General features: G+C 58.2%; 1 protein-coding gene across 3 annotated transcripts in view; it reads right to left on the bottom strand.

Annotated features, from left to right (window-relative positions):
• Positions 1–24770, bottom strand: part of ZMIZ1 (zinc finger MIZ-type containing 1) — a 233121-nt gene that overhangs the window by 145110 nt on the left and 63241 nt on the right. Inside the window, exon 3 of one of the 3 annotated variants that reach the window (XM_042959832.1) lies at positions 2233–2312. The exons of 1 other annotated variant lie outside the window; for it this stretch is intronic. The gene's annotated coding sequence lies outside the window, so the exon portion shown is untranslated. The remainder of the gene's footprint in view (positions 1–2232; positions 2313–24770) is intronic. One more of the 3 variants, XM_042959833.1, reaches the window with a different exon arrangement.

Raw genomic sequence — 24770 nt, 5'->3', positions numbered from 1 at the left:
ATAGGACCAGGCACCAGGATGTGGCAGTGAACAAACATCATCACAGTATCCGTTTCTAGTCTGGCACCTGCCCTTCGCCCATTTTACAGGTGGCAAAGCTGAGTCCGGGGAGAGGCAGTGACTTGCTCAACGAGCCCCAGGGAGCTGACGGTGAAGGGCAGAGCCTCGCACAGGCTACTGCAGGCACTGACCATCTGTCAGCCCCAAGAAGAAAAGGAGGAGAGGCGTGTCCGCCACCCCACCCCCAGCCGTTTCTAGGACACTGAGGTATTGATTACCACCCTTGCCTTGGAGTGGTTTTCTTTTCTTTTCTTTTTCCATCAAGGCTTTCTAGTCTGCCTTTTTTTTTTTTTTTAAATAAACTCCAAGCCGCTCCTATGATTAATTACCAGCTGCCTAATGCTCCGCCACTAGCAATTTCTGGAAAGGGAATGAATTACCTTGAAACACATCCGAAAAGAGAACCCACCGTGAAGGAGAATTCAGAGGTTACCTCACAATTAGCAGTGGGTCCCCCTAGCCTTATCGAGTTGCCGGCAGGCCCTCTGGGGAGGGGCGGTCGCCAGCCTTCAGGGGCCACCCTGGTTCCTGAGGGCAGCGGGGCTTGGAGGGCCAGGCCAAAGCACAAGGCGGAGAAGGAGGCGGTTTCCTGAGCACCTACCTCAGGCCGGCCTGTGGCTCCGCCCCTGGTCTCTAAGGCATCATGGGCCGCTTCATTCCACAGTTCAAATCCCCATGCTGCTACTTACAGCTCTATGGGTTTCTTAACCACTTTGAGCCTCTGGAGAAAGGACGAGGCACTAAACACACCTCCTCACGGGATTACTGCGGGGAGAAATATGTATTTAAGGAGCATGGTGCCTGGTACACAGTAGACTCTCACTAAGCTCTAACATTTAAAAATATTTCAGGCTTCCGAGCGTCGCCGTAACGGCCTTCCCAGCAGGGCTGGTATAATTATCCCTGTTTTCTGATGAGAACCCTGGCCCCCACTCTCACGAAAGTGAAAGTCTTGCCCAAGGTCACGAGCCGATGGCAGGGAGCCGGGACCTCCTGCAGCCCTGCCCCTTGGTTCCAGAGCCTGACTGAAGCGTGCAGCATCCCAGGGCTTGCCTGGCCCTGTGTCTGGGCACCTATGAGCACGGGGGCCTCAGGAGGGGAGTTGAGGGCAGCAGGGACATGATCAGGCAAGGCCTCATGCCAGAGCAAAGACTCTGCCTCCCCCCGCTGGGCCCCAGAGCCTTGGGACAAAGGGCCCTGGCCCAAGTCAGCACTTTTGTGAAGGCCTCTCATCTCTGGGTTGGGAACCACAGAGTAAAGAGGGATTACACAGGTCACCCTCTGGCACGGGGCCAAGTGCGATCAACCCTAAAATGCCTCTCTGTGATGAGACACGCTGGTGTCCAGGCCAGAGGCAGGGCCGGGAGGCTCAGCCTCAGAACCTTCTGGTTCCTGCTGCTCTTGGGAGCTTCCTGGGAGCCCCTACCCCCTCATTATGTCCGTGTCCATCCTGGCATTGCTGGGCGCTCAGGGAGGAGGGGATGCGGGAGCTGCGGTGTATGGAAAGAAGGAAGGGTCCCAGGATCCTTGACAGTGACTCTGACGTGTCCTCCTGAGCGCCTCTGGTGCCAGGTGTGTCCACGCACCTGTGTGGGCAGGTGCTGGGAACCCATCCCATTTTTACAGACAGGTAAATCAAGGCACAGAGAAACCGCACAAGGCCACGGTGGACAGGTGGCAGAGCCAGGATTTGAACGCAGTCACTCTTGACTCCAGAGCCCAGAGATTCGTGCATGCACCTCAGCGTGTTTGCGGGAGACAAGGAGGTGGCCAGACACACCACCCATTTCAGCAAATAGGCCTTTCTGCTCACCCAGGCCTCTTCCTGCGTGGCAGCCATGTTGCTTGGCATACGGGGCCCACGCGTCCCGGGCTGAGTGGTACAGACACAGGTGCTGCGCCAAGGCTGGGGACCCCAAACCTGCCCCTCTCCCTGGGTGCTCTCCCCCAGCCCTTCCCCGGCAGGCACTCTGGAGAAAGGCCAGGTCCCAGAGGCCTCTGGGGCCGACGAGGTCTAAGCAGGGGGCGGAGCAGCACCCAGTCCCGCCCACCAGGGCCAAGGCCCAGTCAAAGGCTGGGTATGCCAGGGCTAACACCTAGTCACTACTCAGGACGCGCCTGCCCCTTCTCCAAGCACCTGGGCCAAGCCTTCCCCACCTGCCGCACACCTACCTCAGTGACCCGCGAACCACCAGCGTCCCACGTCTGGTCAGCAGTGCTCAGCCCCCGCACCTCACTGCAGTTCCATCCTGCTGCAAGGGGAAGGGGTGGTCAGAGGGGCCCCTCGCGGCAGCCCTGGAACCGATCGGGCTGCCACTCCCCCCCCCCACCCCCCCACCCCCACCTACTGGGCAAAACCAAGTCATCCCCATTTGACAGATGGAGAGTCAGAGGGGCTGAGCAGAAGAGGGGCATAATCATGGAGTGCCCTGACACCAACAATCCCCTGACACCCCCATCTGCCCGTTACCAGCTATGTGGATATGCCCCTGGCCTCCCTAGGTTTTGGTTTCCTCACCTGTCAAATGGGATCACAAGCTCTCTCAGGCCTTCTAGGAGCATCTAAGGACATACGGGGACAGAAGCACTCAGTGTTGTTCATTCGTTTGCTCAAGAAACACTGAACAAACATCATGAGCTGTGAATGGGACGGGGGTTCCTGTCCCTGTGGGGGTTCCAACAGGTAAACGCTGCATAATTAGAAGGGGCATCTGCCAGAAAGAATGGGTACAGGGGCTACACAACATGGAGTCAAGGTTCAGGGGAGCCTCCCTGGGGAAGTAAAGTCAAAGGATGAGCCAGAAGAGAGGCAGGCCAAGATGCATGGAACAGCAGTCCAGGCAGAGGGACCAGCATATGCGAAGACTCAAAGACAGGGAAGAAAGCCTGCTTCAGTGAAGGACTTGAGAGCGGGCGGGTGGTAGGTGTGATGAGGGAAGGAGAGGTGGGGTGAGTGGGGGTCAAGGGGCATGGCCAATCACTGAGAGCCACGGGAGGGTCTGAACAGCCGAGGGATATAACCCTAGTTCCAGTTTGAAAAGATTCCCATGGCTGCTGGGGGAGAAGGGCTTGGGAGGGACCCTGGGAGGCAGGGAGACCGGCATGTAGGCTGTTCTGGGGGTCCAGACCAGACAGAGTGGTGCTCATAGCAGAGGGAACAGCAGGCAGAGAGGCAGGGGTGCACTGGGTATGTGGAGATGTCAGAGGGAGGGAGAAGGCATGGACACCCTGGCCCCCTGTCCCCCACTGTTGATTATCCTCACAGTTGGGGGGTAGGTTCCGACCCGCCCACCTCCTCAGGGGCCACCCGTGCTTTTTACTCTGTTCCACCTCCCTACAGATCCTGGAGGACCAGACCCAAGGGCCTGGCAGGTGGACTTCTCTGGAGTCCCGGCTGCAGGGTGCCAGCCACAGAACCCCAAGTTTGGGTTCCAGCTTTGAAGGTGCCTCCCCGGGGGGCTCCAGGCAGCTGCCACGCTCCGTAGGCCTGCACATCCTCCTCTAAGAAATGGGAAACCAGGCTGCGGGCTGAATGCCTCTCGGGACGAGCCCCATGGCTAACAGAGGGAGAGGGAGTGTGCAGGCCACATTAGTTGTGGGCTCTCACACATGCCAGGGGGCCGCTGGAGGCCTCAGACCTGGCCCACCCCACTGGGCAGTGGGAGAGAAGTGGGTGCTGTGGCTGGTTCAAGTCTGTGTTTCGCCCTCTTACCAAGTGTGGGGCTTAGCACAAATTTGCTAATTAAACCCTTCCGTGCCTCAGTTTTCTCATCTGTGGGATGGGAACACAGGGAGTAGCACACATGAGGGCCGGAGGGGCAGGTATGTCAGCTGAGCCATAAATGACCTTGCAGGGGCTGGTGCTGGGTTCTATGGAGCATTAGGCCCCAAAGCCCCAAGCCCCCAAAGCCAGGGCTGACATCCCCGCCCCAGCAGGGAAAGACAACGTCTCTGCGTCCTGACCCTTTGGCTCTGGCAGCCCCCAAACTTCTTGCCGTGGGAACAAAAACAGCACGTGTATTCAGAGGCTCTGACTCTCCCATTTTTCAGAGGAGGAAACTGAGGCCTGAAGAGAGGCAGCGCCCACCCCCATCCCAGGGACACGCAGCAAGTCAGTGGCTGGGGCAGAACCGGAATCAGCCTCCTGCCTCCCCACCACCCACAGCTCAGGCCTTTCCCAGAGGCGAGCTGGCCCGCAGACCCGCTGACAAAGAGAAAATAATTATTTTGGCAGCTGAGATAGAAGCCAGAGCCGGAAAGTCCTCGCTCACACAGTAAGCAACGTCCAGGCCCCAAGGAACGACACCCGCCCATCCTGCCGCTTCGGGGTACTCCAGCTCACGGTGGCTCTGCGCGGGCCCCGTGGCCCTCAGCCACCCAGGCTCTTTGTTGGGCCCGTGCAGAGGGGCAAACAGACCAGAGAGGGGAAGAGATATATCCAAGGTCACACAGCGAGCGCACAGAGATAGGCTGGGGGCTATCAACTTCCCTGTGAGCCTCGGAGGGGTGGGGAGTGGGGAGACAGCCTGGCCAAGGCAGCCTCTGACTATGAAGGCCAGAAGGGCAGAAAGGGGCTTGCAGACTGCAGCTCAAACCATGCTTTCATTCTCATTGTGTGTCTGGAGCTCCCAGGGGCAGGGCAGGACAGGGCAGGGTGGGAACCCATTTTGCAGAGCAGGAAACTGAGCTCTGAGGGAGGACAGCGTGGCCAGAGGTATCACAGCTGGAGAGTGGCAAGGCTGGGCCTGGGACACGGCAAAGGTCACTCTGGGGTGGGGAGTGTCCCAGGACCCAGATACCTCCCACACACACCCACCTTCCAGACCTTTCTTCCTGCAGGGATGCCCTGGGAGGACCCGGGCCTGAGGGGAGGTACAGGACTAGCTGCTTGGGGCTGAGGCTGGCCCAGAGTAGACGCAGGGCCAATCCGGGATTGCTGGAGGGCCAAGGTGCCTGTGCCACAGGCCATCCAGGATATGGGGCACCCTGGAGACTCTGTGCCTGTGGCTCCAGGCCTGTGGCTAAGTGACTGGTTGTTCCCTACAACTGCCGAAGGTTCGGAACCCACGTTCTGGGCTGGAGCCCTGGTCTTGTCCTCAGTGGTGAGGTCGAGAACAAGGGTGGGCAGAGCTGGATTGGAATCCCTGGTTTGCCCTTTAATGCTGGGTGACCTTGAGCAGGTCACTTGGCCTCTCTGAGCCCTCATCTCCTTTCTAAACAGAGACTGGTGACCCCTCTAGCTGTTCACCCATCAGCGAGGCTTCGAGCTGACCTTGTAGAGCCCAGTATCGGCCAGAGCATTCACTTACCCACAGGCCACTGGGGGAGGGGGTCAGACTGCCCAGTGTGGTCTGTAGGCAGGTGGCCGTACCGATGGCATCCCTGAGCCGGAGTTCAGGGTTCCGGTCACGTGCTGCTAATCACGTGAACACATGTGCTCCTTGGGCCCTGGTGGCTGTGACAGCTTAACGCGAAATGGGCGTGTCAATACAGGTGCCACGTAGGAAGGAACAGGTCAGGGGATGGTGGCTGTTAAAAGTTTGAAGGAGGGGGAAATTACTCAAGGTCATAAGTGGCCAAGTTGGGACCAAAACGTGGTCACATGGGACGCACCCAAACTGGGTCTAACCTCCTGCTCCACTGGCTGAACCGACCTAAACCGGCTCCCGTGGCACTGACCTTCCTCACCTGGGCTGTTTTTATCCCCATTTCACAGATGGGACAAACAGTTGCTGGTCCTGCGGGCCAGGGGCCCTGTCTTTGGCCCTGCGCAGGGCGGGTGGCCTCAGACCCAGTTCCCAGGCTCACTGGGGAGACACGGGTTCCCCCACCTCAGAGATCCACCCGGGAAAACATCCCCTTACATGACCCTGGGAACAGGCCCCTCGTCCTACCCTGGCGGCCGGTACCGGCTCTGGGAGCAAGGCAAATATTTACCGCGATGGTTATCCAAACCAGGCTGGCGCCCCACCTCCCACATTCCTGGAATACATGTTCCCTGACCTCATCACGCAGGGGGCAGTGGGGGGAGTGGGGCAGTTGGGGGAGAGGAATCCAGACCATGGGGGAGAGCCAGACGGAGAGGGTCCTGGGCCCAGGTAGAAGTTGAAGGCTGCTGGCCAGGAGGAAAGAAGGCAGCTTTGAATTGTACTTCTGACTAAACACCCAGTAGGAGAGGCCCCAGGCTGATCTTGCAGGGCAGGGCACTGATCTACCCGCAGGCCCCTGGGGGAGGGGCTGGACTACCCCAGTAGGTGTGGGGGGGGGCAGGGGGTTACATCCATGCGACCTCTGAGATGCCTCACCCCTGCTGCCAATCACCACCCCCAAACACACGCGCGAGGACACACACACGCATGCCTGTTGTGCCTTTGGAGTGAGAAACTCAGCTTGCCATAAACACGCAGAAAATTCTTCCATCTCTCAGGGCTTCCTTAGCGGCCCCATAAGCCCTCACTGCCCCCATTCCATCCATCCTCAGTACAGTCCTGTCACCAGGGAGCCATAAAGCCCAAGAAGCGCCCAGCAGAGACCAGAGCGTTAGAACAGGTACTGTCTCACCCCAGTCATACTTTCAACAGCTCTGCCCATCGAAACCCCTTCCTTCGGTGCCCAACGACCACCTCCACCATGCTGCCCTCCCTGAGAGTCCCCCAAATGATCTTTCCCATTCCTGAACCTCCAGACGCTTTGATGCTGTTTCCTTCCTCCTCCTTGCACAATTAAAACCGGGTGCCTGATCATCTCTTTGGCTGTGAAACCCTTGTCCACTCACTCTAGGTACAGCAGGGTTGAGCCCAGAGGCTCAGGTGGCCCAGTGCCCAGGGTGGGACTGAAATCCTGAGTCTTTTCGCCAAAGAGAAGTAGCCGCAGCTGGCCTCAAGGAACAGATAAGAAAGCAGACCTAGTAAGTGGTTGTCTGGTGTGGGGAGGGGGGGGAGGCGGGGGTGCAGAACTCCTGGGCAGGGCTGTCCGAGAATCATGAACTAACCTTGGTTCAATAATCCTGTCTGTCTTCACTTCGTCTGAGAGTATTTGGAGCTGTTCTGACAACCTGCCCACACCCAGGCCCAGGGAAGCCCAGCCCATGCCCCTGGGCTTTACGCCTCCCTCTCTCCAGTGTGGAATCTTGGCAAGTGGGGGGGGGGGGGGTTGGTGGTGCAGACCAGTGTCATGGGCTGACCTCCGGGACTCAGGAATGAAGCGTAGGCCTGGCCGGTCTGCTGCGGGGCCCTGATGGATGTCTCCAGGTGGGGACAGCCCCGGTGACAGGAGATGCCCAGCGCAAAACCTGGGGCCGCGCCCTGGCACCGTGGGGGACCCAAAGAGTGGGAGTTGGAGAAGGGTAGGGGCTCCCAGAACTGCCCTCTCCACCCTCATAACATCTGAAATTGGTTTCCCCTTTGTGAAAATGGAGAAATGACTTCTGGGGGTTGTTCCTTCATTCCATCCATCCATCCATCCATCCATCCATCCATCCATCCATCCATTTCCTTCTTTCAACAACTACTGGCAGAGGAGGAAGAGAAGGAGCAGGGTTGGAGTGGGGGGAGGGAAGGCAAGGTCAAAGGCCAACAAGTGCCAGCCTGTATGCTTCCCAAGGGTGTCTGCACACTATCTAACACGAGGTGGGTGAAAACACCGAAAGTTGGATAATTCTAGGACAGAAGTGCTGGTAGGTGTGTCCACCTTGGCCTGGCAGCAAAACAGGGGGTCTGGGGCATCATCCTTTTGGGCAGAGTCTCTCACGCAGGAGGGCAAAGGCCCAGGCAAAGACAAAAGGCACAGGCCCCTCCTAAGGCTGACTCAGGAGCAGGGCCAGTGGGTCTGTTCCCCAGAGATGGGCTTCCCGAAGACCACCTACTCCCAGTCCCTTTCCATATAAATGGAAAAAGCATGCCAAAGCTGTGCACGCTCCTGGGGTAAGCTCTGCAGCTGAGGCTCTTTCTATGCCCACCCTCTCATCAGCCCCTTGGGGGTGGGCATAGCCTCTCCCTTGCCAGGGGCTAGGGTCTTGCCCGGAGGAGCACCCACTTGGGCTTGGCCAAACCAGGGCTCTTGGCACCCACCCATCCCACTGCTGATGATCTAAATTGAATTTTCTGCCAACGGGCCCCTCTTAGGGACTCAGTGTCCTGCCTCTGCCACCTGGTCCTGCACTGTCCGTCTGAGGACACTGGATGGAGCTCTGGAGCGATACCCCTGCTCTCTACCCCTGGCACGTCCCCAATCCCGATTCCTCTGCAGCATTAACAGGGCCTGACGGAGGCTCTCAGAAGAGTCCTTGGAAGTCCTTAGTTTAAGCTTGCCACCTTACCCAGGAGGGCACATAAGTCCAAAGAGGAACAGGGATGGGCCCAAGACCAAGACGAGAACCCAGGTCAGTTCTGGTGTTGACAAGAAGGTAAGGTCACCTGTCCCCCAGGTCTCAGTCTCCTTATCTGGGCAAACACCTTGCTGGAGGACTAACTGAGCTGACATTTCATCCGTGATCCATACAGGGCTGGGCAGCTCCACGGGCAGCCTGGACCCCAAGCCCTGTGCTCCCCCCACTGAGGAGGTAGGTGGAATGATCGAGAAGCTGAGGGGCACGGGGGCTTCCAGTGGCACAGGCACCCCATCTAGCACCGAGTGTTCCCAGTGACCCCCCTCCTGGGCCCAGGCTAGCCCCCAGCGGTCTCACTCCACTCCTCACACAGGCATCCCTCTGGGATTCTGGCCACATGGGGGCCAGGCCAGTTTGAGGAGGTGGCCGAGGCCCAGATTTACAAATGCCAGACAAAGGAAAGCCCTGGTCTTGCGAGCAGGAGGTAGTGGGTCTGAGCTCGGGCACCAATGTCACCCAGGCCTAGATGAAATCCTGGTTTCGCTGTTTGCAGGCCACACGTCCTTAGCCAAGTCCCTGTACCTACCCCTGCCTCTGTTTACTCAACGTTGGGCGGGAGAAGGTTTAATTGGGGTGAGTGCGTGGCTCACCTCCTTGGAGGAGCCAGGCCACAGGAGCTCTTGCTGTTTGTAGGAATGCCAGTCCCCCCCCTCCCCCCGTCAAGGGCAGTCCAGCGGTGGGCTGCAGGGTTGCTGCCGGGAAGGCTGGGGAGGGAGGGGGTTGTAGGGGGCGTTCATCATCATGCCGCACTCTGCGGCCTATCCCAAGATGCTCACCGATGCAGCTGCCTTGGAGAAGCCTGCCTGTCTCCACCCGGCCCTGCTTACAGGGAGGTAGGTTCCAGTCGGCCCTTTGCCTTTTTACCCTCCTTGACCTGGGCCAGTGCCTTCCCATCCCATGATGTCTCCATCTTCCATCTGTAAAGCGAGAGGAACAGCCCCAGAGCCTCTCCCTGTCACAGCACACCCAGAGCGTGTCCCAGGGTCCCCGCCAGGAGGCACGAGGACCTCCGTAGCTGCTTCCTTGCGGAGGTGTCAGGATTAGCCTAGGATGACCTCCTTCGCCCTGGAGTCTGGGGTCTCCCTGCATTCCTTCAGAAAGAGGGGCTCCTTCGGCCCAGCAACTTCAAGGGATTTGGGGGGAGCCACCTCTCACGTGCCCATCAATCCCTGGGCTGCCAGAACCTGACCTCTGGGACTGGACCCCTGAACAGACTAGAAAGAGAGGCTGAGGCCAGCCCCCTGACGGGTGTCTTCTTCCCGTGGCCCCCAGAACCTCTGGAATGTCTGCGGGACGAATGAATGAGCGGTGATGGGAGGTGCCATGTGAAAACAACTTTAGGTCAGAGAACACGGTACCTGCCACGTCCGGACCAGGCCTGGCCCCAACGGATGCTGTGCGCTGGTTAGCCCGTTGGGTCTGAGAACCCCTGGCCAGCTGCCTGCCCCACCCCCCATCCTTCAATCTGGGAAAGTGTGGCTCAGGGGAGGGGACGTGCTAAAGATCACCCCGAGTGTCAGGGGCGTCTGGGACCTGGAGTCCAGGTGGCCTGACTTGTCTGCCTTGGCTCTGGGCTCTTGGAAACAGAGCACGGTCAGCCCCACAGAGCTGCCCACAGGCGCAGCTGTGACTGGGAGCGAGGAGGCAGACAGGCACAGGGAGGCCAGAACAGCACGCAGCCAGATGACACAGAGGCCCAACAATTCCTGACTCATGGCCACCCATCCCGTGACTCCACCCACCGCCAGTGTCCCCACCCTGGCTCACACCCCACGGCCCGCTGCGGTCTTGAGTCCCCACCAGAAAGCCACAGAGGGAGGAAGGAGCAGTGGGGCCCCACCCAGGCCTGGGTGGGAAGCCCAGACCAGTCCAAGGAGGGGGGGACACGGATTGCGGGACACGCAGAGGAGGAGACATTAGCGCTGAGCCTTGCCCCTCCCTGCGGTGCCCTGCACACTTCCAGCCCGAGACGGTAGTGCCTTGTGGACCACGGACCCAGTCGAAAGGAGGAAAACTGGCCCTGCTGAGCCACCCACTTGGGCCAAGCTTCTTAGCCACATGACTCCTTTTGAACCAGAGCCCTACTCCTGGGTGAACACAGCAGGCTCCCCTGCTGCCAGTTCCTCTCCCCGACAATGCGCTTCGCCCCTGTCCAAGAGCCTCCCATGGCTCCCCACCATCTACGAGGCTCAGTTCTAACTCTTCAGCTCTATGTTCAAGGCCGCAGCCTGACTCCGAGCTGTAACCTTTCCCTAAATACGTCTGGGTCTCCCACCTCTGCACCCTGCCCACGTCAACCCTACTGCCAGGCACGTCCCTCGTGCCAGTGGCCTGAGGCACTGGGGAAGAGACGAACACCCACCGAGAGGCTGCAGAGGTCAGACACGGTGCTCGGACACTGCCCATTTGGCAGGTGGAGACGCTGAGGCTCAGAGAGGCAATGTGCCCAAGGCCACTGTCAGCACCCTGCAGGGAGGGGCTGGGCTGCATGGACCTATAGTCCTCCTGGTTACTCACAGGCTCTCAGCTGGTCCACAAGCTCTGGGTGTGGCCCCGACTCTGCTAGCCCATCCGATGTGATGGCAACTCGGGTCTGCTCGCGTGGCATCCCGCCCCTCCCTCTACGCCCCTTTGAGAGCGGCTGTTACCCCAGGTTGTACCCCCTGCTGATACTGAGCTGGGAGTAGGCGCCGGGCTCGGGGAAGGGGCCACGGGTCAGAGAAGCAGGGCGGCTCAGTGGCCGAGGACACAGACTCTGGGGCCAGCTGCCTGGCTCAAAGGCCAGCATAACCACCTCGGCAGGCTGATTCGCTTCTCTGTGCCTCAGTTTTCTCCCCTGGAAATGGGGATGAGAGGAGCCGTGTCTTCACAGAGAGGGTGAAATGCGTTCTCGTACACAGGGTATTCCCGCAGCACCTCCACAGAGGACCGCGGAAGCATTCAGAGCTGGTGCTATCACGATCTCATTCCTCCTTGTGCCTTAGGCTCCACATCACAAGTGAAAGAGAACCGAAGGTCTCAGAGCACCTACCAGGAGGGAGGGGGAGGACAGGAGACTGGGCACCACCCCCTCCCTGGCTCCTGGCCCCTAGCCTGCTAACCAAACCAGGCCCGCCGGCCTGAGCACAGCAGAGTACTGCAGAGACCCCAGCATGCGCCCTCATGCGGCTCCTGGGAGGAGAGAGAAAGGCAGGTTCCTTCCGGGGTGCAGAGGCCCAGCCTTGCCCCTGTGTTGAGGTCCCAGACGTGGAACGACCCAGAGAGGGGCCACACCAGCATCATCACCCTCACCCACCATGGGGACATCAGCTGCCGCCCATGTCTCTCTCCCTGCTTGGGGCTCATCATAGACAAAGTGCCCTGGCTGGACTGGAGACAGCTGTTTGGGATGCATGAAGGAGGCTCTGGGGCACGTGATTCCAAACCTGGCTGTCTTTATAGGGTAGAAATTCACCTACCCCCAAATCCTTTAGCTCATGAGATGCTCTTAGCTGGGCAGAACTCCTTCCTCTCCCTTTTCTTTCCACGGACGAGGCCCAAGTGGTCAAGTGACTTGGCCAAGGGCACGGGCAAGCTGGTGGTGGATCCTAGACCCCAAACCCTGGTCTCTGGGCTCCCAGGCCTGGCCCTACTATGAGGTTTCTCTTCCCAGTCCCCTAAAGGTGACTGACTGTCTGGGAGAAGATAAGTCATCGGCATGTGTGGGGTGAGGCATGGGCGTGGGCCCAAAGCGTCCACCAGCGGGAGGCTCTAGGAGGGGGTCAGGGCAGGTCAGAGGCAGGACAGCCGGAGCGCCCGAAGTCCGGCTTCCTTTCTCAAGAGGGTATGATTCCTGGCGCAGCCCCCACGGGAAACAGTAGAAGCGCCACCCGAGGGAAACATGGGGTGGGACAAAGGGGGTGCCGGGCAGGGTTTCCTGTCGGGTGGGTGACCTGTGTGGCCGTGGCCCTGGGGCCAGGCCAGGGTTGGGCTCTGCTTCATCCCTGGCTCAGGCCCAGACCACCCTGAGTCCCATCCTCCAGGCCTTCCCTGGCTTCCTGTCCCACTGGCCCCACCCAGGCCCGGAGAGAGGCGGGGCCCTGTGGAGGCCTCCTCAGAAGGCTTGAGTTTTCTGGGGCGAGAGTGGGCAGGCTGCCTGGCCTGTTTGGTGGCCTTTGGCCTCTGACCTCTAGACCTCCGGCTACTTGTTTCCTAGCAAAAGGATTTAACAAAAGGCAGCGGGTTTTCTTCCCAGCAGCTCACAGCTCCAGGCACAGCTGAGCGGGGGCTGTGGGGTTCAGCCCCCCCCCGGGGGACTGGAGTGACTGTCTTCTCCCACTCTGGGCAGAGGGACAGTGTCACTTCTGAGGAGCCATGAGGAAGGGACGAGGACAAGGGAGAAAGCTGAAGAAGGATGGATTTGAGGCCTCAACGCAGAGCTTCCTAGAGGGCAAAGATGAGGGACAGGATAGCACCAGCTGCAGAAGGTGTGACCCCCTCGCTAGGCAGAGCAGCCCCCACACATGTGGGGGAACAGCATGTGGTCAAACCACAGCACAGCCCCCGGAGTAAGACCCCTTCATCCCACTCCCCACTCTGCACGCCTGAGTCCTTATAAGTGTCAGCAGTCTGGGTGGGATGGAAGCTTGGCCCAGGGGCTGTGGGGTCACCCATGGCCTCTGGGAGAACCCGACCCAGTCCCTGTGTCTCAGGAGCTGGAAACTCACCTGTCTACAGGTGGGGGTCGTGGTGGGAATATGCAGGCTGGTGGCCTGGCCCAGTGAAGGGGAAGAGGTTTGAACAAAGGCCTTCAGCCCCCAACCCTGTTCCTCCTGGGGTCCTAGGGCACAGGCTTTGGGAACCCCAGCATCCCAGGTCTCTCTCGAGGCTGCTGGGCAAACAGGTGCCTCAGAAAGCAAACAGGCCAGAATGTCCAGGAGACTCTTCTGGCCAGCCGCAGACCCACAGCCTCTCATGGCTCAGCATGGATGGGAGGTGGTCTGGGCCTGACTGGGGCTGGGTCTTGCCTGAGATCGCCCCGGGGACAGGAGCAGAGCTGGGAGCCAGGTCTCTTGCGTGCACCACGGGCAGCCTAAGAACCTCCCTGGGGGCCATGCTGGGATGGGTCTGATCCCTGGGGCAGGGGCTAACTTTGGCCATGCCCTGGCTGCCCAGTGTAGCCATGTTCCAATCAAACAGACCCTGAGGGGGCCCAGCTCGATGCTCTGCCTGGAGGGAGTGAAGCTCAGAAAGTACTCTGTCAAGGACGCCGGAAGTCTAAGGCCCACGGGCCTAAGGTGAGCAGGGTAGAAGACAGAAGCCAGACTCCAGCCTGGGGGTAGTAAGGCCACACGTTCCCAGGGAGAGTTACTAAGACAGCCATGGGCAATTTTAGGTTTCCTGACTTTGGAGGCATGCAAGCTGAGGCCGGGGACACACAGCCCTAGGTGGCATTCTGGAACTCTTGCCCTAGTAACCTTATAGCCACCCTTGCCCAGGATCCACATTCAGTTGTGGGTGGCAGGAGGGTTGGCCTGTGTCACCAGCTCAGCCACTGGCCACCCCACTTCTCTCCCTTTTTTGAATAGGAGTGCACCAGCTATAACAGAGGGGCCTGGAGCTCATGGGCCCGTGAGCCCCTTCTGGGTTGAACACCCCCAAATCCGATCACAACAGAAGCAAGGTCTGACAATGCTCTCTGTGCCCCTCATCCTGGGCACCTGGGGGGGCTCCGTCAGCCCATCTGGGGAAAGTATGCCTAAGCTTGCCCAGAACCCAGGTAACCTGTGGGGTCAGCTGCACCTGAGGGGGATCCAGTGGCTGCCTCTTTCCTGGTCATCAGCTTAGCCTGGACCCTTGGTCTGCCCTGGGACGTTGCTTGATGCCTGCGCGGTAGTGACCATCCACGGGGCCAGGGATGCATCTTTTACGGAACACAGGCCTGGCACAGACTTGGCCGCCAGAAAGTGTTTGTCAAAAGAAGGAGAACGAGAAGAAGCAGGGAGGAAGGAGGCAAACAGATACATGAACCCAGGTGGGCTCTCAGATGCATGGCTCCCACAGGCCACCACAGCCCCCCTCCTCCTCTAGGTCCCAGGGGACTGTGTCCTCTAAAGCTAAGGCATGCCGTTCTGGCTGGGCAAATCTGGAGGAAGGCCGAGGGAGGCCATGCTCAGGGGGATCCTGGGGCTGCTGTTTCTCCTGGGGCTCTCTGGCCAGGTGGCCTCCGAGAAGGCTGCAAGGTACCCGGGGTTCAGGGCCTCTGTACTCTGCCTACATCTGCTCTGGCTCCCCCTTCTCTGGAGGCAGGGGACTCTCACCCCAGCTGCTCAGTCTGTGAGGCCCTAGGTACTGTCTCTGAACCTTGCCTGCTGTGCCCTGCCTGGTGCTGGGGCCCCACCTTCTTGGAATGGCAGTGGCATGGGACACGGCTGCTTCATGACAGGTACGTCAGGTCTTTGCAATAAAAGGCGATCCTGCCCATCCAACGGGAGGAAAATATCTCACAGGTGTGGGGGTTCCACAGAAGTTCCAGAAGATCTGTGTTCTGACAAGCTTACTCCTGGCCTGGCCCAGCTCAGGTCCTGGCACATAGTAGGTGCTTAATACCTGTGTTGAACTCATCGGTGGCCTGCTGGGTGCATGTGGGAAGGCCTGAGTCAGGCCTGCTGAGGGGCCAGCACTCAGCAACTCGCTCCAGGGGATATGACAGATGGTGGGTATATACGCACAAGCCCCTCTGCGTAGCCTGGGGCTCGGCCCTTTTGAGCTCTTTCTGGTCAGAGGACGTTTCAGGGCTGGGAGGGTTTCCTGTAGTCAGCAAGCCTAATGCTTTTTCTTGACAGATGGAGGTAGGAGAGGCCCAAGGAGGGCAGGAGATCAGAAGCAGGCCATTCCCCCCCACACCAAACCCAGAGGCTGCCCTCTGTCCCCAGTGATCCTTATGTCCACCAGCCACACCAGTGTGGCCCCCTCCCCTGGCTCCATATCTCAGCCCCCTGGCTACAGCCCGCCTGAACTGCTTACTTAGACAAACAGGGGAAGCGGCCACGTGACTGGCTAAGGTTTCCTGAACCAGCGATGGACACACACACACACACACACAACCACTCGCAGCGGGTCAGGTGGTCATGTGGCCCAGCAGGGCAGGGACTGGGTCAGCTCAGGTTCCCATGTCTCTGAAGGACAAGTGACTGGGCCTGCCTTTCTTCACCCAGAAGAATGCCTTCTCCAAACACTTGCTTTCTGCTTCCTGGACACGCCAGGAACATGCTGGATGGGAAGAGAGTGGAGTTGGGGGAGGAGGGGGAGGAGCCTGCGTCCAGCCTGCTGGCCTCCGTGTGGTGTTTTCCTTCCGCCCTCCCCACCCAGAGGGCAGCTGCCTGCTGGGAAACTGTGGCCACTCCGCCAGGGAGAATCCCAAAGCCCAGCATTTGGATGTGGGGCAGGAGGGGAGACGAGGCTCAGGGAGGAGTCTCCCCGGGAGTCAGCGACAGACCTATCAAGGCCTTGTACTTTCCCATCAGGGGTTCTGAAGCATGGCGCAGCCCTGGGGACATCCAGGGAAGAGAAAGGGTGCGAGAAGGGGGTGTCTACTCCAAGTTAGCGGGAACAGCTCTGCCTCTGGTCTGTTCGGGAAAAGCCTGTAGGCCAGGGTCTTGAGGGCTCTTCCGGCTCCCGGGGTTCTGTGCCTCGGATGCTTCCCGGGAATGGCAGCCCTGTCCCCACAGCCCCGAGACTGGCCCGCCCAGGGAGAAGGGGGTCACATCTCTTGACAGGCAGAGCTGAGACAGGCTCCAGGATGCCACCAGCCCCCGGCCCCGGCCTCAGACCTGACCCCCAGCACTCCATCCGCACAGAAACCGCCACAGAGGCTACAAAGAGACAAGGGGTGTGGCTGGGAATTCTCAAATAGAAGCCACTTCTGGCCAGGCCACCTGGCTAAGTCCTGCCTTCCTTCTTCCTAAGTCCTTCACCGAATTCTCACAGTGACCCCACTAGGTAGGTAATGCTGTCACCCCATGTGACAGATGAGGGCTCAGCAACCTGAAGGTCACACGGTTAGTAAGGCGTGGGCCCAGAGAGCCCGCCTGCAGCGTCTGTGTTCTTATCACAACCCAGGGTTCCCGGGGCCGGGCCCCCAGCTCTGGGCTGGCCCGTCCTCTACAAAGCCCTTGACAAGGTTTCTGAGGGCCAGGCCTGGGTTCCCCAGGGATGCACACCCAGCCAACCCTACCTGTCACCCCTGTCTGTCCCAGGCAGCTTCTGTGGGGTCCTGAGGGTGCAGGGACGAGCGGGAAGACCGGGTGTGAAGGGGAGAGCGTGGGCAAAAACGAGGCCAGAGAGAGCTGGCAGGGGTGGGGGAGGGTGGAGAGAGGCAGGAGAGACACAGAAATAGAGGAAGAGCAAAAGAGGAATGGTTGGAGAAACAGGGTCGGGGGCCAGGAGAACCGACAGTGGGAAAGGGGGCAGGCAGGGGGGAGGCAGAGAGGAGGAGGGGAGAGGGAAGACACAGCCAGAAAGAGCGAGGGGTAGAAGGGAAGGGAGGAGGGAGGGGAAGGAGAGGATGGGGGGTAACAGCACAGGTGCTAGGGGGCAGGGGAAGATGGCAGGGAGGAGAAGCAGAAAGCCGGAAAGGGAGCCCGGGGTCAGGGAGGGAGAGGGCCCTGGAAAACGGAGAGACAGAGAAAGCGCCCCCGCCCACCGAACATTAAATACCTAACAGGAGATGACAAATCAAATGGGAATTACTGCGGTAAAAACATAATTAGAAACTTGATTGAAGTTAAACAGAATTTACATAACACTGCAAATTAACTTTACACGGAAACTATTCACTGGGAAGGCAATGAAAAGGCATTTCATTAGTAATCTATATTTAAACAATAGGCACAATAGAGCCTTCTGATGAGGAACTTGGTGCCTTCAACTAGAGCGAGTGCCAGAGGCTGCGGGAGGACAGAAGGCTGTGGGCGCTCCAAGGGGAAGTGGGCCCAGTCCAGGGCCGCATCCCTACACCTGCTAGTGGGGGCCGGGGCTGAGTGGATGCAGGGGGTCAGAGAAGATTCTGCTATGGGTTCTGCCCTTGGCTTGCTGTGTGGTCTCGGACAAGTAACTTACCTTCTCTGGGCTTCTGTTTCCTCATCTGAAAAAAAATGAGGAATTTGGAGAGGAGGCTTACAGGAAGGTGCCTTGCAAGTCTGGGTATTCTAGGAGAGCCCGGGAGATGATGGAGGGCAGAGGTTAAGAGTCTGGGCTTGGGATTCAGATGGACTCGGTTCAGAGCTCTGCCCTGCAACTTATTAGCTGTGGCATCATGAAAGCGTCTTCCTCTCTGGTCCTGGTTTACCCATCTGTTCAATGGAGATAAGTCCACTCCCACCCGGACATCACCCAGGCAGTGGAAGGATTTAGGGAGAGACTGGGTGGGGACAGGCTTAAAGAAAAATGAGTCTAAAGGCACAGGATTACTCGTCCCATCCGCTCAGCACACTAATTCGATTACCTGCAGCCTCCTGCCACAGAGCCGTGTATCATCAGAGCGGCTTCCCATAGGTCCCCCTGTCCCCGGTGCAGAGTCAGAGGGGCATCTCCCCAAGGAACTCGGGAGGGCGCCCCCAAGTCCCTGCCTGGTCTCATCCTATTCTGAGCAGGGAGAAGTCTCCTGGGCCTCGGCCACCTCCCAGTCATACGAGGCCGGATGCCCAGGAAGGTGGGCTGGACCGTGCCCCTGGAACCACCCCCGGCCCCCGGCTGGCCACATGCTCACTCTCCCTCCCATCACACTTCTAGGGCCCCACTGAGCAACTGTCCTGCCTCCAGGCAGCGGCTCCTCTCTGCAGCCTTCCCTGACAGCACGTGGGCATTCCCTCCGCTGTGAGCTGAGAGCTGAGCATAAGGTGCCACGGACTCACAAAGGTGGATGCCTCCCCCCGCCACCCAAACTCACGCACAATCGCCCACCAAAGGCAGAGAGCTCCTCTGCCCTAACTGGTGAGCGTGAGCGAGCAGCTCTGACACACACACTCATAGTCCAGGAAGTTTCTACGGTTTCTTTTAAGATAAAGGATCCAGCAGTGCTTAGAGATTCAATAGGAAGCTGCTGGGTGCCCTTCCCCTGCAGGCAGCTCAGAGCAGCCGCCTTGAGCCCTGTGTTTTCAGACAAGTGCTCCAGGCAAGGGGGAGGTCTCCTGAGCCCAAGAGCCTCACAGAGGAGGTGGGAGGTCAGGACAGGTAGAAGCTTCTTAAAAGAAAAGTGCAGAGTGTGCAGACATCAGGGCAAGGGACTCAGCTGAGACCAGAGAGTGCCGGCCCAGGTGACAGGGAGGATCCCCGGAGGGACGTGGGCTCACCCTCAGCCTGGGCGCTCACGGGCCCCTGGTTTCTCCTCCCTCCCTTCCACCCCTCTCCAAATAGGGCTCATTGAGTGAGGCATCTGAGCTGTTCCCTGGGCCTGGGGTGTCCTTCCCCAGCGTTGCCAGCAAAACTCCCCTCTTCCATCAAGAGCCTGCTCTCTCGGTTCTCCCACATACCTGGCTGCACCTTCTCTGCCCCCTTACTGCCTCCATCGTCTCTTCCCTCCCTCCAAGGGCTGGATGCCCATGACTCAGACTCAGGCCTCCGATCTGCTCTCTTTCCACTCAGTCCCGAGGTGACCTCATGAGCCTCATGGCTCGCAACCTCTTTTGTGCACATCGGCTCCCACATTTCTAGCTCCAGTCAGGACCTCTCTGCCTCCCAGACTCATATATCCAACTGCCTACTCAAGCTTTCCACTTGGGTGTCTCAAAGGCATCTCCAAGTTCACTCCTCGGCTTCCTTCAGCCCTCCCCCACCATCATTCCTGGCTGAGAAAATGACCTCTCTGTTCTACCAGTGGCTCCTGTCCTGAACCCAAGAGCCTTCCTTGACTGTCCCTGTCTTCTCTCATCCAGCACCTCTAGTCCACAGGCAAGCCTGTCTGCAAGGTCTCTGGAGTACATTTGGACTCCCATGGCCCCCCATCCCTTCCCCTGCCACCCTTAGACCAAGCTGTCACCCTCTCTATGTGGGTCCCAGCCATGTCCCTGCTCCACTCTTGTCTGCCTGCATGAGTGGGTCCCCCAGGATCTCTCTGATTTCCCAGCCCCTCATTCACTGCAGCCACATGGCTTCCCTCCTACTGCCTTGAACATGCCAAGCACTCGTTTCCCTCCCTCCTTCCATTTATGTCTCTGTCCATGACCATCCTTTGTCCAAGGATGTCCACTTTACCCCACCCGGCAGACTGTTCCTCTACTCTGCTAACTTTCCTTCTTAGAACTCAGCATCACCTGACGTATCATAAATCACGTTTTAGGTATTTACTGTCCCTGCCTCTTCATGAGAATGTAAGCATCATGAGGAAAGGAAGTTTTGTTCATTTTATTCCCTGCTGTGTCTCCAGAACATCAAGCAGGTCCCTGCACGGAGACTTTCTCAAGGAACATTTGGGGCATGAATAAATGAGCAATGTCACTTCCTCCAGGAAGCCTTCCCTGATTGCCTGCCTGCAGAACCAGCCCATGGCCTCTCCTCTTCCCTTCCCCATGCAATCAAGGATACTACACAAGCCCTGAGTGCTGAACTTATGGAACTGGGCCCGGCTCTGGGATCACGTGTCTGCCCCCACTGCCGACTGCACCGTCTCAGGGCAGGGCTGGAGCTGATACACCTTCAAAACCCAGCCCTTAGTTCAGGCCTGGCTTGGTATAAGAGTCGTGAGTGTTTGATGCGCGAGCTAATGACTAAATGGATGGCCGGAAGGATAGGTGGACGAGCTGAGGAGTAGATGGACGGATGGATGAGTGAATGGTAAGGATGGGTGGTGAGAGCATGGACGGATGGAGGGGTGGGTCCCACCAGGTCACACAATAGAACTGCTGGTTGCTTGGGCTCAACAGCCAGACTTCTACAGGGTGAATGGACCAGGCCAGAGCAGGGTAGCAGAAGTCAAGGTGCAGAAACTGATCATGGCAGACAGGGTAAAGCTGAGCCACTTTGCTGGTGACCAGACCTTGCTGTGTGACCCCCGGAAGGACCATTCACTTCCCTGTGCCTTGGTCTTTGCAGTCTAAAAATACCGATAACCATTCCTGCCCAGAGCTGCCAGGGAAATCACTCTGAAGTTTCAAATACTGCCACAAAGGAGTCCACAGCCACATTTCCAATGACTCACATGTCTGGCTGGTTCTGCCTTAGAAAACCCTCTCTTCTCGAGCCCCGTCTGGCCCTGCTGACCTGTGGCCTTACTGCTCAATCCACCAGGCCTAGGACTCCTGGCCATGCCCATGGAGTTCAAAGTGAACCAGGTTGCTAAGACAGATTAATGCCAAATAACAATCCGGACCAACTGATTCATTCACAGAGTCCTCAAGAACTGGAATAAATGGTGACCCATTTCAGAGATGGACACACTGAAGCCCAGAAGCATTTTGTGCTGGACACACACAAGGAGTTACAGAGAAGCCCGGGTCAGGGGCTGGGAGGAAAGCTGACAACCCTCAGCTCGGGGACCACCCCCCCACCCCAACATTGCTACCATGCCCCTGGCCAGGTTTCAGGGGAAGGCGGCAGGGGTCTGTCGTTACCTTTCTAGGTCTGGCAGCTAAGTGAAGGACAGCGGCTCTCTTCCCCACACCCCTCACAGCATTGGTCTGACACCCTCAGGCTCTTGCTACTTGTCCTGGGTACAGAGAGACGGGACACGTGTGAATAGCCAGGGACACGGACAGTAGTCCACTCCCTCCCACGTCGGTGCCCCACAACCAGGCTAATCTCAGTGGCCTCTCAGGCCACTTACACACATCCCGGGATGCCTGATGTATCGGGGGCCCTGTCTCCCCCACCCTGCGGTGCTCGGGCGAGCCGGCCAACTCCACCTAGCGGGAGCCTTTACAACTAAAAAACATATCTAGGTTTTGTTTCTTCTGGGGCTTGGCGGCTTTCGTGTTGTTGTCTTTTTCTTCCTGGTGAGAAAAGCAGAAAGCCATGGCCTTCCTGTGCGGCCCCCAGGCAGGGTGACAGGGAGAAGCTGTTGGGGTATTTTTAGCCAGCCACAGGCCCCCACAGTGTCTCCTCTCTGCTGTGCCTGGCTCCGGGGAATTATCTCACACGGCCGGCCAGCAGCCACTTCTAAAGCCACTCTCTGACCCCTGCCTGAATTCCTTCCTCATTATGAACTGCTCACCAGATCTGTGACCGGCACTTGGAGCCATTTTCTGTGCACGTACCTCTTCAGAAAACCAGCCCCGTCCCTGACCTTCGTGATTCTTGGTCCCAGCTGAGTCCTAGCTGTGCAATGATTTAATTAGTATATATATATTTTTTGACTTAGTATTTACCTTCAAGTCCCTTTCTTTTTTTTAGCTTCAATAAATCTGGCCTTGTCCACGAAATAAGTGGTTTGATATGCTAGTTGTATATTGCCAATATACCTTAATGAATATAAAACCAATGAAAGAAAAACGGAGGTCTTTCCGGGACTATCTCATTCCGGGATCTTGTCACAGGTTACCAGAGTTCTATGGGCCAAGCTTTGGCAAACTCACTGTTGTTTATCAACAACCCTCTCTTTGTACAGAAGGAGAAAGAGTCATGGGGAGGGACGGTTGGCTAACAGGGCCCCGGAATCTGCTAGCATATAATGCCAAGGGAGGTACAAGGGGGTCAAAGTCATGATGGGCTAGGAACTTAATACTGTCCTTTCTTCCCAGCGCTGGGCAAGACCATTTCTTTCGCCAAACGTGAACTCTGCTGTGAGAATCTAGCCAGGTGAGCACTAAGGTCTTGTGAAGAATTTGGTCCCGGGATGGGGTGTCCCCATGGAGGGCTGCAGGCCACGCCGAGGACCAGGGTCCAAGATGTCTTCTCCCAACATTCTCTGAGGCCTCTGGTTCACATCTGCCCCTTCCATCAGGCTCCCTCAGGCCAGAGTGGGTCAGCAGGGGCTAGAGGCATAACCGCCTCTCCAGTTAGATTTGAAAGCACAGAATGTCCCCCTGAGCTCCTGTGGCTCCAGGGTGGCCTTTCTGGGCCTGAATGTCCCCAGGTGTGCCTCGAGGGGTAGAGCCGGGTGACCCCAGAGGCCCTGGCTTCTAGTTCTTGGACCTCACTGAGCCCCCTCTGTCCTTTCCCACTCTGCCCGAAGGTTGGAGACCCTGACTGGGCCCCCAGCCCTGTGCCCCGGTGCCTGCCCCTCCCGCTGAGAACAGGATGTGGGTGTCAGGAGGTGAAGGAGAGTGTGGGGTCGGGGTGGGGAGTGGCCTCGGGACTGACTTCCTGAAGCCTGATCGGTTTACCACAGTCAGTTGGGCCCAGGACCGCACAGCTGTGAGTTATAAATGTCCCTGTCAGAGCCCAGGCCGAGAGGCCCTGCTGCTGGTGGAGGGGCCAGGGTCCACAGTACCCACGTCTCCAGGGGCCTCCCCAAGTGAGGGCCCGTCCTCCAGGAGGCCCTCCATAAGTGTCCAGCCTTCATGACTCCTGGGCTCTCTCTACGGTTCTTGATGTGACAGGGTCTCATACCACCTCCCCCTGCCCACTCTTTGCCCTTCCAGGTGTGAATCTTGTGGTTCCAGCTACCTCGAGAGCTCTCAGGGGGCAGGGACCAGGCTGGGCCCCCACCTGGCACTGAACCTGGGACTTGGCATACAGCCAGCCACCCTGGTGACAGCCTCAGGGGCAACTGTTCCAACTCAGCAACCTGCTTCCCACGACCCCAACCGCCCCTTGTGCCTGCCCACTGGGGCCCACATGGGGCAGAAGAGGGAAGAGGGGGGAGGAGAGAGGACAGGGCTCCAGCCTGCAGCACAGGGGCACTCAGGCACAGGGCTCTGTGCCCAGCACATCCGGGGTCTCCTGCAGACCTTTGTCGAGGGTCGCATTCTCCCTGCTTGCTCTCCTTAGGGCTCCCTCGAGCCCTGTGTGTGGGGTGTAGGGTGTGGATCGCAGTCTGGGGTACTCAGGGGAGAGCCTACAGGCTGAGAAGTTAGCCCCCTTCAGCCCAGAGGCCTGGGCCATCTTCCTGCTGGGGTCACAAGGTGAGCAGCACAGGGCTGGGCCTCAGAAATTGGGGTCACAAGGTGAGCAGCACAGGGCTGGGCCTCAGAAATACAATAAAGGAAATGGGAATAAGCAGCGGGGGGGGGGGGGGGGGGGGGGGGGGCGGGGAAGGGCGTCCAGGCTTGCAGGGCCTGGAGCTTATACTATTTTAGGGTTCTCTTCAGAAATGTGTATAGAATTACAAATACATATTTATTTATTAAAAAAATTAACATTTATTTATTGTTGAGAGACAGAGCACAAGCAGGGGAGGGGCAGAGAGAGAGACAGAGAGACAGAATCTGAAGCAGGTCCCAGGCTCCAAGCTGTTTGTCAGCACAGAGCCCCATGCGGGGCTCGAACCCACGAACCTCGAGATCATGACCTGAGCCGAAGTCAGACACTTAACCGACTGAGCCACCCAGGCGCCCCTACAAATACATATTGAAAACGAGAAAAGAAACAACAACAAATTCCTAGAACCTAAGGAGTCCAGGCCCCTCTAAACCATTTACGGGAGATGCTCACACAGACATGTTCCTGACAGCAAATTCGCCGCCCTGCCCCACCTGGAACACTCCACGACTGCCTGCAAAACCCCCACCGTCCCCAGGGCGGTGCTGGGTGGGGCCTGGAGACTAGAGCTTGACGACTTCCCCCGGTGAGTCTGCCTCTGATCAATAACAGTGATGCAACTGACAATGATAACGATACCTAACATTAATGGACCTTTATCGGGTACCATTCAAAGTACTTCATGTGAATTAACCCATTTAATCTCCCCACAACCTGCAAAGTTCATACTATACCTATTTTCACACATGAGGACACAGCCACAGCAAGGTTAAGAGAGCGGCCCAGGGTCACACAGATAGGATGTGAACCCAGATAGCCTGGCCTTGGTACAGTTACCAGCCCTCAACCGCTGCTCACTGGTACTGCTCTGGAGGGCCCGGGAGAGTTTTCTCTGACTCAGAGCCTCTGACAGCAGCGGCGGCCAAGGGAAGACATTTGAGTTAAGCCCCCTCCGATTAAACCATTTCATTCATTCTGCACAAATCCTTACATACCAGCACCAAGAGCTTGGCGGTAAACAGGCCCCCCCCCCCACTTCCTTACTCTGCTGTCGTCCTCTCTATGGGCAAAAGTGGGCACCCCATTTGACTTCGAGGGGCTAGGGAGGTGTCCTAGAGATGGGCTGGGCCCACCCAAAGAGACCCTCAGCCTGGGGGTGAGGAGTGGGGTTCGCTGAAGGTCACACAGCATGCTGTCCAACTCCCTCGTT

This window comes from Panthera tigris, chromosome D2, assembly GCF_018350195.1.
Source record: "Panthera tigris isolate Pti1 chromosome D2, P.tigris_Pti1_mat1.1, whole genome shotgun sequence".
In the NCBI taxonomy this organism is placed as follows: domain Eukaryota; kingdom Metazoa; phylum Chordata; class Mammalia; order Carnivora; family Felidae; genus Panthera; species Panthera tigris.
This window is presented reverse-complemented; position numbering and strand designations above follow the sequence as displayed.